The sequence below is a fragment of the Sebastes umbrosus genome, chromosome 3 (genome assembly GCF_015220745.1).
Source record: "Sebastes umbrosus isolate fSebUmb1 chromosome 3, fSebUmb1.pri, whole genome shotgun sequence".
Lineage (NCBI taxonomy): Eukaryota > Metazoa > Chordata > Actinopteri > Perciformes > Sebastidae > Sebastes > Sebastes umbrosus.
This window is the reverse complement of record NC_051271.1, coordinates 26,558,850-26,571,729: the sequence shown is the minus strand read 5'-3', so window position 1 is coordinate 26,571,729 and position 12,880 is coordinate 26,558,850.

Sequence of the window (12,880 nt, the reverse complement as noted above, 5' to 3'; positions counted from 1 at the left end):
ATGATATACTATACACAGTTAACGATATGCATAAAACCATATCTATAATGACATAATGTAATGAATAAACCTAGTAAGCTGCTGCAATTTATTATATTTTCCAGAACTTTTGAAAATATATATACATCTCCAGTGTGACAGCACTACTCCACTATAACACAACACAGTACAAGCTACTATAGGAGGCAGAGTTTTCTATTCACAGTAATTCAACCAAGCCTAGCAGGTGGTCCCAAAGATTTCCATTCAATCAACCTGCACTTAAATATTTTGGAGAGACCAACATCTGTGTTGTTTTCTATGCAAGTTGTTCTGATTTCACTGACTATTTGTTATCTTTCTGCACGAGCTGGGAATCTAAGACGCTACAGATTATTATAAACAAAACCATGAGCTTAAAGCAAAATGTGCATTGAAGTGCCATTTTAACACCACGGGTGGAAGTACTGTACTGTAACTGAGTTGTTGTTGTTTTTTGTGTGTAGCTACTTGTTCGTTTTTGAGTATTTTTAAAAATCTGTAATTTGACTTTTACTTAGGTAGTCCAGGCCTACTATTTATCACAAGTATTGTACTACATCACATTTCAAGTTGTATCCATTACAGAGTGAAAACAAAAGTATGATATATTTTAATCAAGATAAGATTGGATACAACATGCTGTATGTAATACGATAATTCATATCCGTAAGAAAAAATGGTCAAGAACCAAGCCAACTTTCCTGCATTTTATGACTGAATTTAAACAGTACAGCAACATCATAACCTATATTAAAAACAAGAGAGCCATTAAGACTCATAAATTATTAAATGATTATAATATTATGTATATAGCATGAACACAAACCCTGGTATTATGAAATGTAATCATTTTAGTTTTGTCTTCTTTTTGTCTTGTTTTTTTATTTTTTTTATTTTTTTTGTTCAACTGTCTATGTATCTGTACCTCTGTTAATGAGCACTGTTCAATAAAGAAAGCATAAAAAAGGGGGGGCGGAGGAAGGTTTGTAATAAGCATTATTGTACTTCGGCATAGTTTAAAAACATGTTCCATCTATCTAATTAATGACTGATTTAATGCACCAACCATGGGGCTAGCACGCTAAGTGACAGACCCACAATGTTCCTACCTGTCCAGTAGGGGCAAGCTGGGTCTGGCTAACATGCTAAATGCTAACATGCTAGTGATGGATCATTGAGGAACTTCTACCTTCAGTGAGGTGTGTGTGAGGACTTTCTGCTGTTTCTGACCCTGATACTCAAAACGTTTTGAATTTGAGGAGCACAGTGGGACCAGAGAGGCCGAGTGGACTGGTTATACTGGAACAGAGAGGCCGAGTGTACTGGTTATACTGGGACAGAGAGGCCGATTGGTAAAGCTATTTTCTGCTTTGAGAATGAAGAGGAGAAGAGAAGTTTTGGAGGACCATTCAGACAGGTGAGTACAACAACACACTTGTGTGTAAATTGTGCAGTCTCTCCTTAGCTGTAACATGTGTGATAGTGCCTGCAGCCACTGTGGAGTTTATAATGTTTACATGTCCACATTGTCTACTTTGGTGACGTTTTAGTTCATAAAAAGAAGCTCATTTTAATTATTTATTTTGTTTAGTTGTCTGAGTTTTGTCTCTTTTCTGGTTAATTCTTGTGAGGCTACACTGAGGAAGGCAGTTTTATATTTATAATACATAATCAGTTGTATGCACAGACTGCAGTGTCTGTCTGTTGGTTTGCAAGTTGACATTTGATGCAATGTATACATTGTTGCCTATTCTTTAATTTAACAGTAGTATCATACAGTAATAGTATCACATTATCATCACCCCTTACCTGGATGCGATATTTGCATCTGGTGTTAAAAAAAACTAAAAATGATGTAACTGCAGGTTTAACCCATGTGATGCTTAAAGCTGCTCTGTGTAAGGTAGAAAAATAGAATATATCTTTCTATATCTTTAAAGTGAAAATGTGTAATACAGAAAATAAGATGCATTCAGACCCTGAAGGCTCTGACCATCTGAACATTAGGAGGAGTTGGCTACATCTTTTTGCACCACTAGGCTGCACAAAAGCACTGCGAATCTCATGGCTGAATATCCTGAGTAAACTGAAGATCCTGTGCCTGTGTGAGAGAGATTGCTGTGTGAAAAAACAGCCGGACTATAAATATGTTCATGCTAAACTCTGTCAATTTATGTTTTCCAATCGGAGCTGCAAAGAAAAAACATCAGAGGATCAGAGGAAACCATCAATTGAACAGAAAATGAGACTTTAATCCATTCAGTCCATAAAACCCTCAAGCTATTTGTGGGGGTTAAATGTGTTTGAAGTTTGAAAAAACGTTGTCATTGTCACAGAAAGTGTACACAGTTCTAAAATAGCATAGGTTTCTTCATTTTTAAAGGAAACCCAGTGTTTTGTGTCGTGCTCCGAACATCAGAGGAATCCCAGTGAGCCCCGTGTGATTTTATTATTCATTGGAAGTAGAAAACCCACGCAAAGCTTTCACAGGAAACACTGATCACTGTCACACTGTTTCCTCAGAAAGTTAAGAGACACCCTTTTTCACAGAGAGAGAGCCCACTGCTAATTATAACCAGAAATAATACAAAGCACCTCCATAATAACTCCACTTTTTCATATTCAGGGGGTTGTCAGTAAATTGGGGAAATGTGGAAAAAGTAGGCAACAACTTTTAAAATAAAAAAACAGCCTTCTAGGCTGACCATCAACACACCATATTGTAGTAAAGAATCAGCTTAAAGCTACGGGAAACTCAAAATCATGAATTTTTAACTAATCACGTATTAATTGTGTCGCTAATCTTGCCATCGGCTCGTAGAAATGTCATTTATAATTGCCGTTTCCCTGCTGTCTTTTCACTGAACTGAGCCCTGCAGTCGCAAATATACAGAGTTATATGTTTTAAATATGTTAATGTACTGCATGGTTTATATTGTATGAAAAGTCTTGTTATTCACATAGAACTCGCATGACGAAAAAAACATTATAACTCAGTCAGTTTGTGCTGCACTTAAATCTAGCTGTGCGTTCCAATACTCATACTAACACACTAGTTATTATGCCAGAAATAGATTTAGTATGTCCCAATACAGAGGCTTCGTCTGAAATCGCATACAATGCAAAACATACTCAATATGTGTACTATCATTCAACATGCTTTTGTGTCAGTAAACAGTAGTATTTATCTATTCGGATGTACTGAGCAGTAATTTACGTCGTCACAGAGCCTCCTTGCCGGTTTGAGACGTGTAACCATGGTTACTTGTGCCAACCTCATGTGACCAAATGGTAATTTGTGAGAGTCAGAATCTGGCTAGTCTACGCATAATATACTGTATATGCCTAGCAAAGTGAAATCTTATACTTACAGTTAAATTAAAGCTTTAATGATGTTACAGAGCTGTCTGACACGTCCGTTATGAATGTTGTCGTCACTACCGCATTGCATTGTGGGATATTTATGCCACGGTAATGTTCGGCGTTGCGTACTGTAATATTTCACCAGAAATAGCATGCATTTTGCGTCCTATTGGTTTCATACTAAGGTTTCGGACATACTTAAATATCTCACATGCTATTTTAGCATACTAAATAGCATGTATGTCAATAGTATAGCAAAAGTATGTCAAATGCAGAATGCCAAAAATACCAGGATGTCCTAATACATCCGGTCATATTTTGCAGTATGCAAGCCAGCATGCTTTTCTGGCTATTCTGACTCCTCTGTGTGCAGCAGATATACGTATGAGCAAGAGGGTCAAAGTTCAAGCGGTAATGTTATGTGGAAATAGTAACTGTATACATACTGCATGCAACAGTACGTACTTTGTAAGGGCAGCTGCAGTATGTAGTAAAAGTAAAATGAAAAAGTATGTGATTTGGAACGTAGCCCAGGTGAACGCAATGAGCTGCTGTTGATGATAGGGAAGTCTTGTACACGATATGCGTGGCGTTCAAGTGGTTAAGTCGTGAGAACACCGCTGCTAAGCAACTGCAATATTAACGTTACTGTCGGCGTCTAGAAGCCACAGAGGCTAGCAATTTAGCAAGCTAGTAAGTGGGTAACATAAGGCAGGAAATGCAAAGGCATAATGGCCATTGGGAATATCAACATGTTAACTTATTATTAACTTCCATTTCTGACAACGTCAACAAACACTTCACAACTCGTGAACTCTGAGCTTTCAGAAACTTTCCACTTACGGGGTCGTGAATACCACAAGAGGGGGCCGTTCATATGGACTCTTCTCGTGAACACGGTAAACACAACCCCATTTGAAGACACCAGTAGTTTAGAAAGGACCAGGAGTGAGGACCACTGCAGTTAGGGTAGAACAGTCTGTCAACATGAAGCAAAAATATTCAAGAGACATACAGTAGATGTTTTGCGTGCATTTGTAAGTAAACAAGTGTGATTTTATTTCCTAGTGGGTTGCACTTTGGTCAAGGTCACCTCTAGCTCCTTCAACACCCAAAGTCATCGAGTCCTTTTGGATAACATTTTTTTTTTTTTAGCCAGTTTGGATGGACTTCTAAAAATACTGAGGCAGCTTTTTGCACAAAGCGCTTTGGATTGGTTGCGCTTGAATTGGAGCATGCACATCTACTGACGGATGAAGGTCCTTGAGGTCACATTAACATTAACAACTGAATGTGTGCAAACAAGAGAATGTAGGCTAATTAAAATGTTTCTGGCATGCTTTTGGTTTCTTGCATGGAAACGAGAGAGACTGACGACTGTTGGCTGGCTCTGCCGCTTGTGAAGAATGTCGCAGGCGTTCACTCCCTTCATGACTAATCCTCCGGACTTCATCTCCATATCATAGTTGTTGTTGTTGTTTTTCAGCCCCCTCTCCACTTCCCTTGCAGAGAAGCGAGCCCATGCAACCAATTACTGCAACAGCAGGAGTCCGTGAGGGGGTAAAATGGAGCAGGCCAGTGGGGACATGCTAGGGGAGGGTTTCCTCCAGTGACGCGCATGAGTCATCGTCCCCACGGTGACTGGGCTTCTGACATCACGGCGCCCTTATCAGAGGAGGGAAGCAATTCCCCACAAATGTCCTTGACTACTGATGGATGAGGCTCGCAGCACAACAAATTATGCATCACGTCCCCGAGGTGACTGGCAGCATGTAGTCAAGACCTGAGGTGTGTTGTAATTCTGAAATGAGGAGGCAGGTGTGTGTGCAGCGGTGCGTCTGTGTGTATCAGTGTGACGGACACTGAGAGTAATTGTAGTTGCAGGGAGAAGGAGGACTGGTTTGGAGGCCGGTCGGCGTCACGCCCTGACCAGGCTCCAGGACGCCCAGTCGTAACCAGCCTCTCTCTCTCTCTGCTGTGGGGTTAGTCATGCTGTCAGGATGAAGAGACCCAGCAGGCACGTAGGTCCTCCCCCAACCCCACCCCCACTCACGTAGTCCAGCCTTTTCAGTCCTTGAACACAAAATCAAAAGCCCGGACGGAAATAGTGTGTGCGTTGTGACCCATGAGTCACACAGACAAAAGAGAATTCGTCGAGAGGTTTCAGGCAAGGTTTCTCGTTAGCAGCTTGTTTGCCAGTTTGCATTCAAGCAGCACATCCAGCAGTAGATGAGAAGGAGCTTTCGCACTTTGACACACAGCTTTTGAGAGGGCGTTCGAATTGATTTCTCCACAGTGCCTCAGAAGTCAAAAAGGCCGATTATGCCATTTTCTTCAGCACGACAAAACAATGATTGTATAAATGTGTAGTTGCTGAGGGCGTTGGGGTCATTTGAAAACTCATTTCAAGAGCCATTGTAACTCCCGGCCCTTGATCGTGACTGATGCACAGTATGTTAAAGCTGCAGTGGGTAGAAATGGAGCAAATAGGATTTAAAAAGTAGTTGACAGTAGTGCATGAGACAGGTAATGTGAAAGAAATCATGTGCCGCTATGTCCTCCAGTGTCCTCCGGTGCTCCTAATGGCATCTGTAAGATTTCACAGACCGGAGGAAAACAAGCAATCAGAGCCGAGCTGGAGCCTTGCCGTCTATGGGCCGGCTGTCAATCACTCGCGAACTCTGATCAAACGGTCAAACTAGGCAGCGCTGATCAAATATGAATCAATATTCTGTTGCTGTAATGTCTATTTCTCTCCTCAAATGTTTTCAGAAACAAGTTTGTGACTCGGCCGCCATGTTGAGACCAGTTGAGGAACTACCAAGCACCGCCCACCAACCGGAGCACAGACAATAGAAACACTCTCTCTATCTGAAATGACCTGTGATTGGCCAAAGTCTCCCTAGATTTTTTAAAGCCTGAAAACAGAGCCATGAGGAGGTGCAGAAGTTTAGTTTTCTCTCAGAACACTTGAATTATTAATATTAATATAATTAATATGCTGAAAGGTTATTATGGCATTTTTGCCCAATGATGCCAAAAATGAACTGCCTATTGCAGCTTTAACACTGTTGTGTAGTAGAAAGTAGACAAGGCACTCTGTTTTTCTGTTTTTTGTTGCTTGGACAAGCGTCTTGTACAGAAAAGTGCTCAATGTATTTCTGTAATAAATATGATTTCTGTAATTTGAGCATCTATAAAAGTGCTTGAGGAAGTGCGGAGCAGCTTAATAACTCAACAACTGGTGCCTGTATGCCATTTACACTCCCATAAATACATTTCCTGTTTAGCAGGTGGGGAAGCCTGAGGAGACAGGTGGACCGTTTGTCAGTTGTTGTGAAGGAAGGCGGTAGAGTATGCTGTCAAACACATGCAAATTATTTCTCCTATCTCCCTCAGGGAGATTTACTCGCATATCAAGTATATTTGAATCAGGAGATGCATGCTTCTCCTTTATTATGACCACAGAAGCACCAGGAACGTCAGCTCTGCAAGCGCTTTATGACTTTTGTGCCTGTTAAGGCGAGACACAATTTGATTGAGGAAAAAAAAATAATGTTTCTGCACTTTTTTTCCATCTTCTGTGTTGCTTTTCGTCAAACACAAGGGACAATCGTGGTATTTGTGATTCACCAGGTAATTCAAACACTGTCAGGCAGGCGTTGCAAGCAGACATAGAAAACTAGAATTGACAGCTGCTTCCATGTTATCAGTGGAAACCCATCTGAACCTCATTGAAGCAGGGACTCTGGCTGGTGGAGATAATTACATCAGTCACCAGTAAAATGTCTTTCTTTATCGACTCTGAGACCTGTGTCTTTCATCCTTCTCATTGGCCTTCACTGAATTTCCGCTGAGAAGACCGGAAAATGCGTTGCATGCTTTCAGCTGCGTGATCACACATTATTAACATGTTTCCACCTTCAAACATTGTGAAGATGCATATTTATAATTATGTAGGCTACGCACCAGGAAATGAATTTGCCTTTTCTTTGACGCCTGTATTTGACAGATTACTGTGAAGGTTGACAGGAAACACGGCTAGAGAGATAGGGAGGACATGCCACAAAGGTCTTAAGACATTTATAAGACATGGTATTGCATAATAGATTAGTGCTCTGTACGTCATAGGGACGACTCAAAGCTCTCTCTCTTTATAGTTTCTACAGTATTCTTCCTGGGCTCCAAATGAAGCATGTTAGTTGTCTGTTTGATATTACCTGAGTTGTCCCTTTCTGTGAAACTTTTTGACATAAAATAAGGATAATAAATCAGAGGCACCATCTCCCTGTGTCTGTAGCTACCTGACGTTGTGTTTGAGATGATGAGATGTTTCTCCATTTGCTGTAGAAGATCCTGTTGGAGGCAGAGCTGGATTGCCAACTGGGCAACTGTCCACTCTTAAATTAAATATCGTGGTGCTACAGAGATGTCCTGGCCTACACATCATATTCTACAGACTTAAACCTGCAGTAGGCAGAAAGTTTTTGGCATCATTGGGCAAAAATTCCATAATAACCTTTGTAATGTATTGTGTTGTAATTCAAGTAAACTGAGAGATAGTTAGACTTCTGAAACTCCTCGTGGCTCTGTTTTCAGGCTTTAAAAAATTGCCCGTGACAGGAGACTTTGGCCAATCACAGGTCATTTTAGAGAGAGAGCATTCCTATTGGCTGTTCATTCAACAGAGGCAGCTGTCAATCACTCGCAAACTCCGATCAAACGGTCAAATTAGGTAGTTTTTCTAAGTTTAAGTTTTCTCCGGTTGGTGGGCGGTGCTTGGTATTTCCTCAACTGATCTCAACATGGCGGCCGAGTCACAAACTTTCTCATTTTACAGCTAAACAGTACACTACAAGATGTTTCTGAAAACATTTGAGGAGAGAAATAGGCATTACAGTAACAGAATATTGATTTATATTTGATCAGCGCTGCCTAGTTTGACCGTTTGATCGGAGTTTGTGAGTGATTGACAGCTGCTCAGACAGCAGACTCCAGCTCGGCTCTGATTGTTTTTTATCCTCCTTTTCTGTGAAATCTTGCAGATGCCATTAGGAGCACCGGAGGACAGAGAGGCACATGATTTTTTTTTCAGATTACCTGTCTCAAGCACTACTGTCAGGATATAGTGACCATTTTTGTAATCATATTTGCTCCATTTCTACCCAATGCTGCTTTAATTGAAAAAAGAAATCCCATTATGGCCTACTGCAATTTTCAAATTGCAGGATGAGGAGGAAATTGCAATATTTGTTTAATGCGAAATGTGTGTCAAAATACCATTTTAAATTAGATATTGTCAAGCTGCAGAGATGTCCTGGCCTAAACCTCATATTCTACAGACTTACGAAAACATCTTTGTTTGATAAAGATCCCCACAATAATCACACCATAATCATTTTATTATGTATTTCAATGAAAATGACTATAATGATGATAATCATTCCCTCTAGTATCACGAATCATATCGCAATTGCAATATCAGTCAAAAATAATCGCATTTAGATATTTTTTCAAAATCGTGCAGCCCTAGTTTGTGGTAATTTGATAAATTCTAAATGTGTTTGTTATTACTGTATGCACCACTAAATCATATTATAAACTGACATTACAGGGACGTCCAGGTGACACCTGCATTATGAGGGGGGGATGAGTTATCATTTATAACGGTGCACGTTTTCTCACAACCTCTCCTAGAAGACATTCATAGTGTTGCACTCGAGTGTTCACACAAAAGTGAAAAAAAGACAGCTAGAGAGAGAAGTTCGAATCCTGACTCCTTTCTCACCTTCGCACAGCTGGCCAATCACAGCGTGAAGATGGTGGGAAAGTCGGATTGTCGGTTTCGGAAAGTTACATAAATGGTCGGACACATATCCCCTAATCCAAAGTGGGAAAGATGTGGAGGGAGCCTTCAGGAGCTATACTTGCAGGTTTACGTGACGCATCGAGCGGGGGAGTGCTTGTCAGCGTGTGGGAGGGGACTTAAGGTGAAAAGTTGATGCTTTAAAAGCATCCGGGTGTTTATTTATCATATACTGCGCAGTATATCCTTTGTATTTTACATGTCAAAGACAGTCTTTGACCAGCTGCTTTCCACTGTGCGACTTCTACAGCAAAGAAATGCAGATGAGCAACCGCAGCAAGTCGAGGTCATACAGGTTACAGTCGGACACAATCAGTTCATACGTGACTAACAACCAGCGCTCGCTACCTTCCTGTCTGTCCTCACAGCGTGACGGATGGGCAGCCATGACGAATCGCATGCCTGCGTGGTTAAGTAGGAAGGTCCTTGTCTGCCGGTTTCGCTGAGCACCGTCTCTTTAGATGTGATTGTTGCAAAAAATGGGAAGTAGCACTTTGCTGATGGGGTGATGTGTTATTTCCTGTTCTACACGCGCACACACATCTACATAGATAACAACTACTGACACATGTAGGTGACACACACACTTCCATTGCGCTGACTCGGTCACAATGTCACTTGCCACACAGACAGGATGCCCTTGTTGTAGAACTCAAGGTTAGCTGTGAGTATTTTTGTCAAGCTGTCGGTACAATCATGAAAGGACCGTCGACGTATCTATTCCTCTTACACCCTCCTCCTCCTCCTCTCTTCTCCCTTCTTTTCCCTCCATTTCTCTTTGGCATGATTTCCTCCTCCCCTCTGTTTCTCCATGTCTCTCTCACATGTCTGTCTGTCTGTCTGTCTCCATCTCTGCGTCACAGTAGTGTGACTTGTCACTGTCGGTCGCCTCTGGAGAGGTCACAACTGCTCAGCCTTTGGAAGACGGCCGCGGGGGTCCACCCTGCTCGCTTCACTTATCCTTGAATGTGTCTCCTCTCCTCTCATTGCTCCATCACTCTTCATCCACACTGAATGAATATGTGACAGTGAGGCATGATAGTTGGCACATTTTGAATGGGGGGGGGGGCAGGGAAGTGGATATTATATAAATGCGTCTATCAAATCAAAGGGATTTATGGAGAGTTCTCCTGACAACTTATGTTTGATCACGTAGGCCATTAGTGTCAGATTATTATTTTCTTCTTCAGATGAGAAGGTAGAAACAATAGGCCTTTCTCACAGTGGACATTTTAACCTGACAAACTAATGTAACTAATAACATTACTTATGGATGCATTCAGTTCCTGGGTGAAAAAGCTCTATTGCTCTATTGTAAACTGAGATTTCAGATGATCATTCACAGGGCTATAATGTGAATATACACTCACCGGCCACTTTATTAGGCACACCTGTTCAATTGCTTGTTAACACAAATAGCTAATCAGCCAATCACATGGCAGCAACTCAATGCATTTAGGCATCTAGAGGTGGTGAAGACGACTTGCTGAAGTTCAAACCGAGCATCAGAATGGGGAAGAAAGGGGATTTAAGTGACTTTGAACGTGGCATGGTTGTTGGTGCCAGACGGGCTGGTCTGAATATTTCAAAAACTGCTGATCTACTGGGATTTTCACGCACAACCATCTCTAGGGTTTACAGAGAATGGTCCGAACAAGAGAACATATCCAGTGAGCGGCAGTTGTGTGGACGGAAATGCCTTGTTGATGTCAGAGGTCAGAGGAGAATGGGCAGAGTGGTTCGAGATGATAGAAAGGCAACAGTAACTCAAATAACCACTCGTTACAAACAAGGTATGCAGAATACCATCTCTGAACGCACAACACGTCCAACCTTGAAGCAGATGGGCTACAGCAGCAGAAGACCACCCGGTACTAGCAAGGTGTACCTAATAAAGTGGCCGGTGAGTGTATATATATCTTATAAACATTAACTGAGGTGTGGACTCCAGTTGCAAATTTGATGACTTTAGACTCATCTTGACAAAATCATAAGAGACACCAACACCAGTGAGTCGTGACTTCACCTGGACTTGAGCCTTTTGACTTGAAAATACTTGATACCTTCACCCAAGCCCAAACATTAAAAAGTATGTTATTTAAAAAGTGTGCCACAAATCAATTAATTTCCTGAATCAACTAACGTTAACACTATTCATTCCCAGCAGATAGACACTTAATTCCCCAGATCCACTTTGTTTGAACCAATCAGACAGAGAGAACCATGAAGAACTGTCGTTACGTTACTAGGCGCCAGTTGGAAAAAAATGATACCGAAGATAATTTATTTTTCATACAAAAACTACTCGGTGGTCAACAAAAAATGTACTGCAGTATGGAAAACGTGCGGGGCAAAAATTACAGATGGAGAAGTAAATGACATTGCATTTGGTGAAGAGCACATTATGACTTGTTCAGGACTCGTAGCTCAAAGTTTAGGACTTGGCACTTGACTTGGGACTTCTGTGCAAAGACTTGAGACTTACTTGTGACTTACAAAACAATTACTTTGTCTCAGCTTTGCACATGAACATTCAGATTTTGGACATTAAAAAAGTAGTTTAGGTTAAGGATGCACCGATACCGGATCGAATATCGGGCCGATACTGACTCAAATAGCTGGATTGGATATCAGTGACAATGAGGCCGGTCTTTTCAATTCTATGTTTATTTACTATATAACTTATATTATATACTGGAGTTTTAATTCCTGTTTACTTTTAAAGACCAAATTGTTGCTGCTTTAAAAAGGTTTACACCTGAATTGTAATTCCTGTTAATTTTGAAGATTTGTTTACCAAGTTGCTGGTGTACGATTCATTATTTTAATGATAATTAACAATTCACAAAATGTATATCTATGTATTTATTTGTTACATTTTGTTTTACAAAGTTAAGGAAACAATGTTTAAGTCAAGCCTGGTGTTGCCTTACACATAAAGAAATGATCCCGGTCACTTCCACACAGTGACGCATACAGCTTATTATTTGAACACTGGTATCGGATCAGTACTTGGTACTCGGTATCGGCCGATACCCAAAGCCCAGGTATCGCTATCGGCATCGGGACTGAAAAAGTCGGATTGGTTCTCCTCTCCTCTGGTTGCAAAAAGAAGTCTGATTGTATAAAAGCCTATGATAAAAATGAGCCTACTTCTCACTTGATTTATTACCTCAGTAAACATTGTAAACATTAGTTTATGGTCTCAATCTCTAGTTTCAAGTCTTCTTCAACACAGCATGATGTTCATTTAGTAAATTATGGTTCCATTTAGAGTAAAATAGACCATAAAACAGGGGATGCTTTAGGGCGCGGCTCCCTTGTGATTGACAGGTCGCTGCCACGGCGATTCTGTTCATGAAAGTTCATTGTAATATTTTGGTGACCTAAAAATGTCTTATTCAGTGTTGGGTTGTACTTAGCTCCACCCTCTCGTGTCACTTCTGGTTGCAAAAAAACAAGATTGCGACGCCCAAAATGCAGAACTTGACGCTTCAAAACAGCAGTCCACAAACCAATAGGTGACGTCATGGTGACTACGTCCACTTCTTATATACAGTCTATGGTTCACACCCATCAACTAATTAGTATTTCTATTTCGTATGTGCTCCGCAATTTAACATGGTCTGC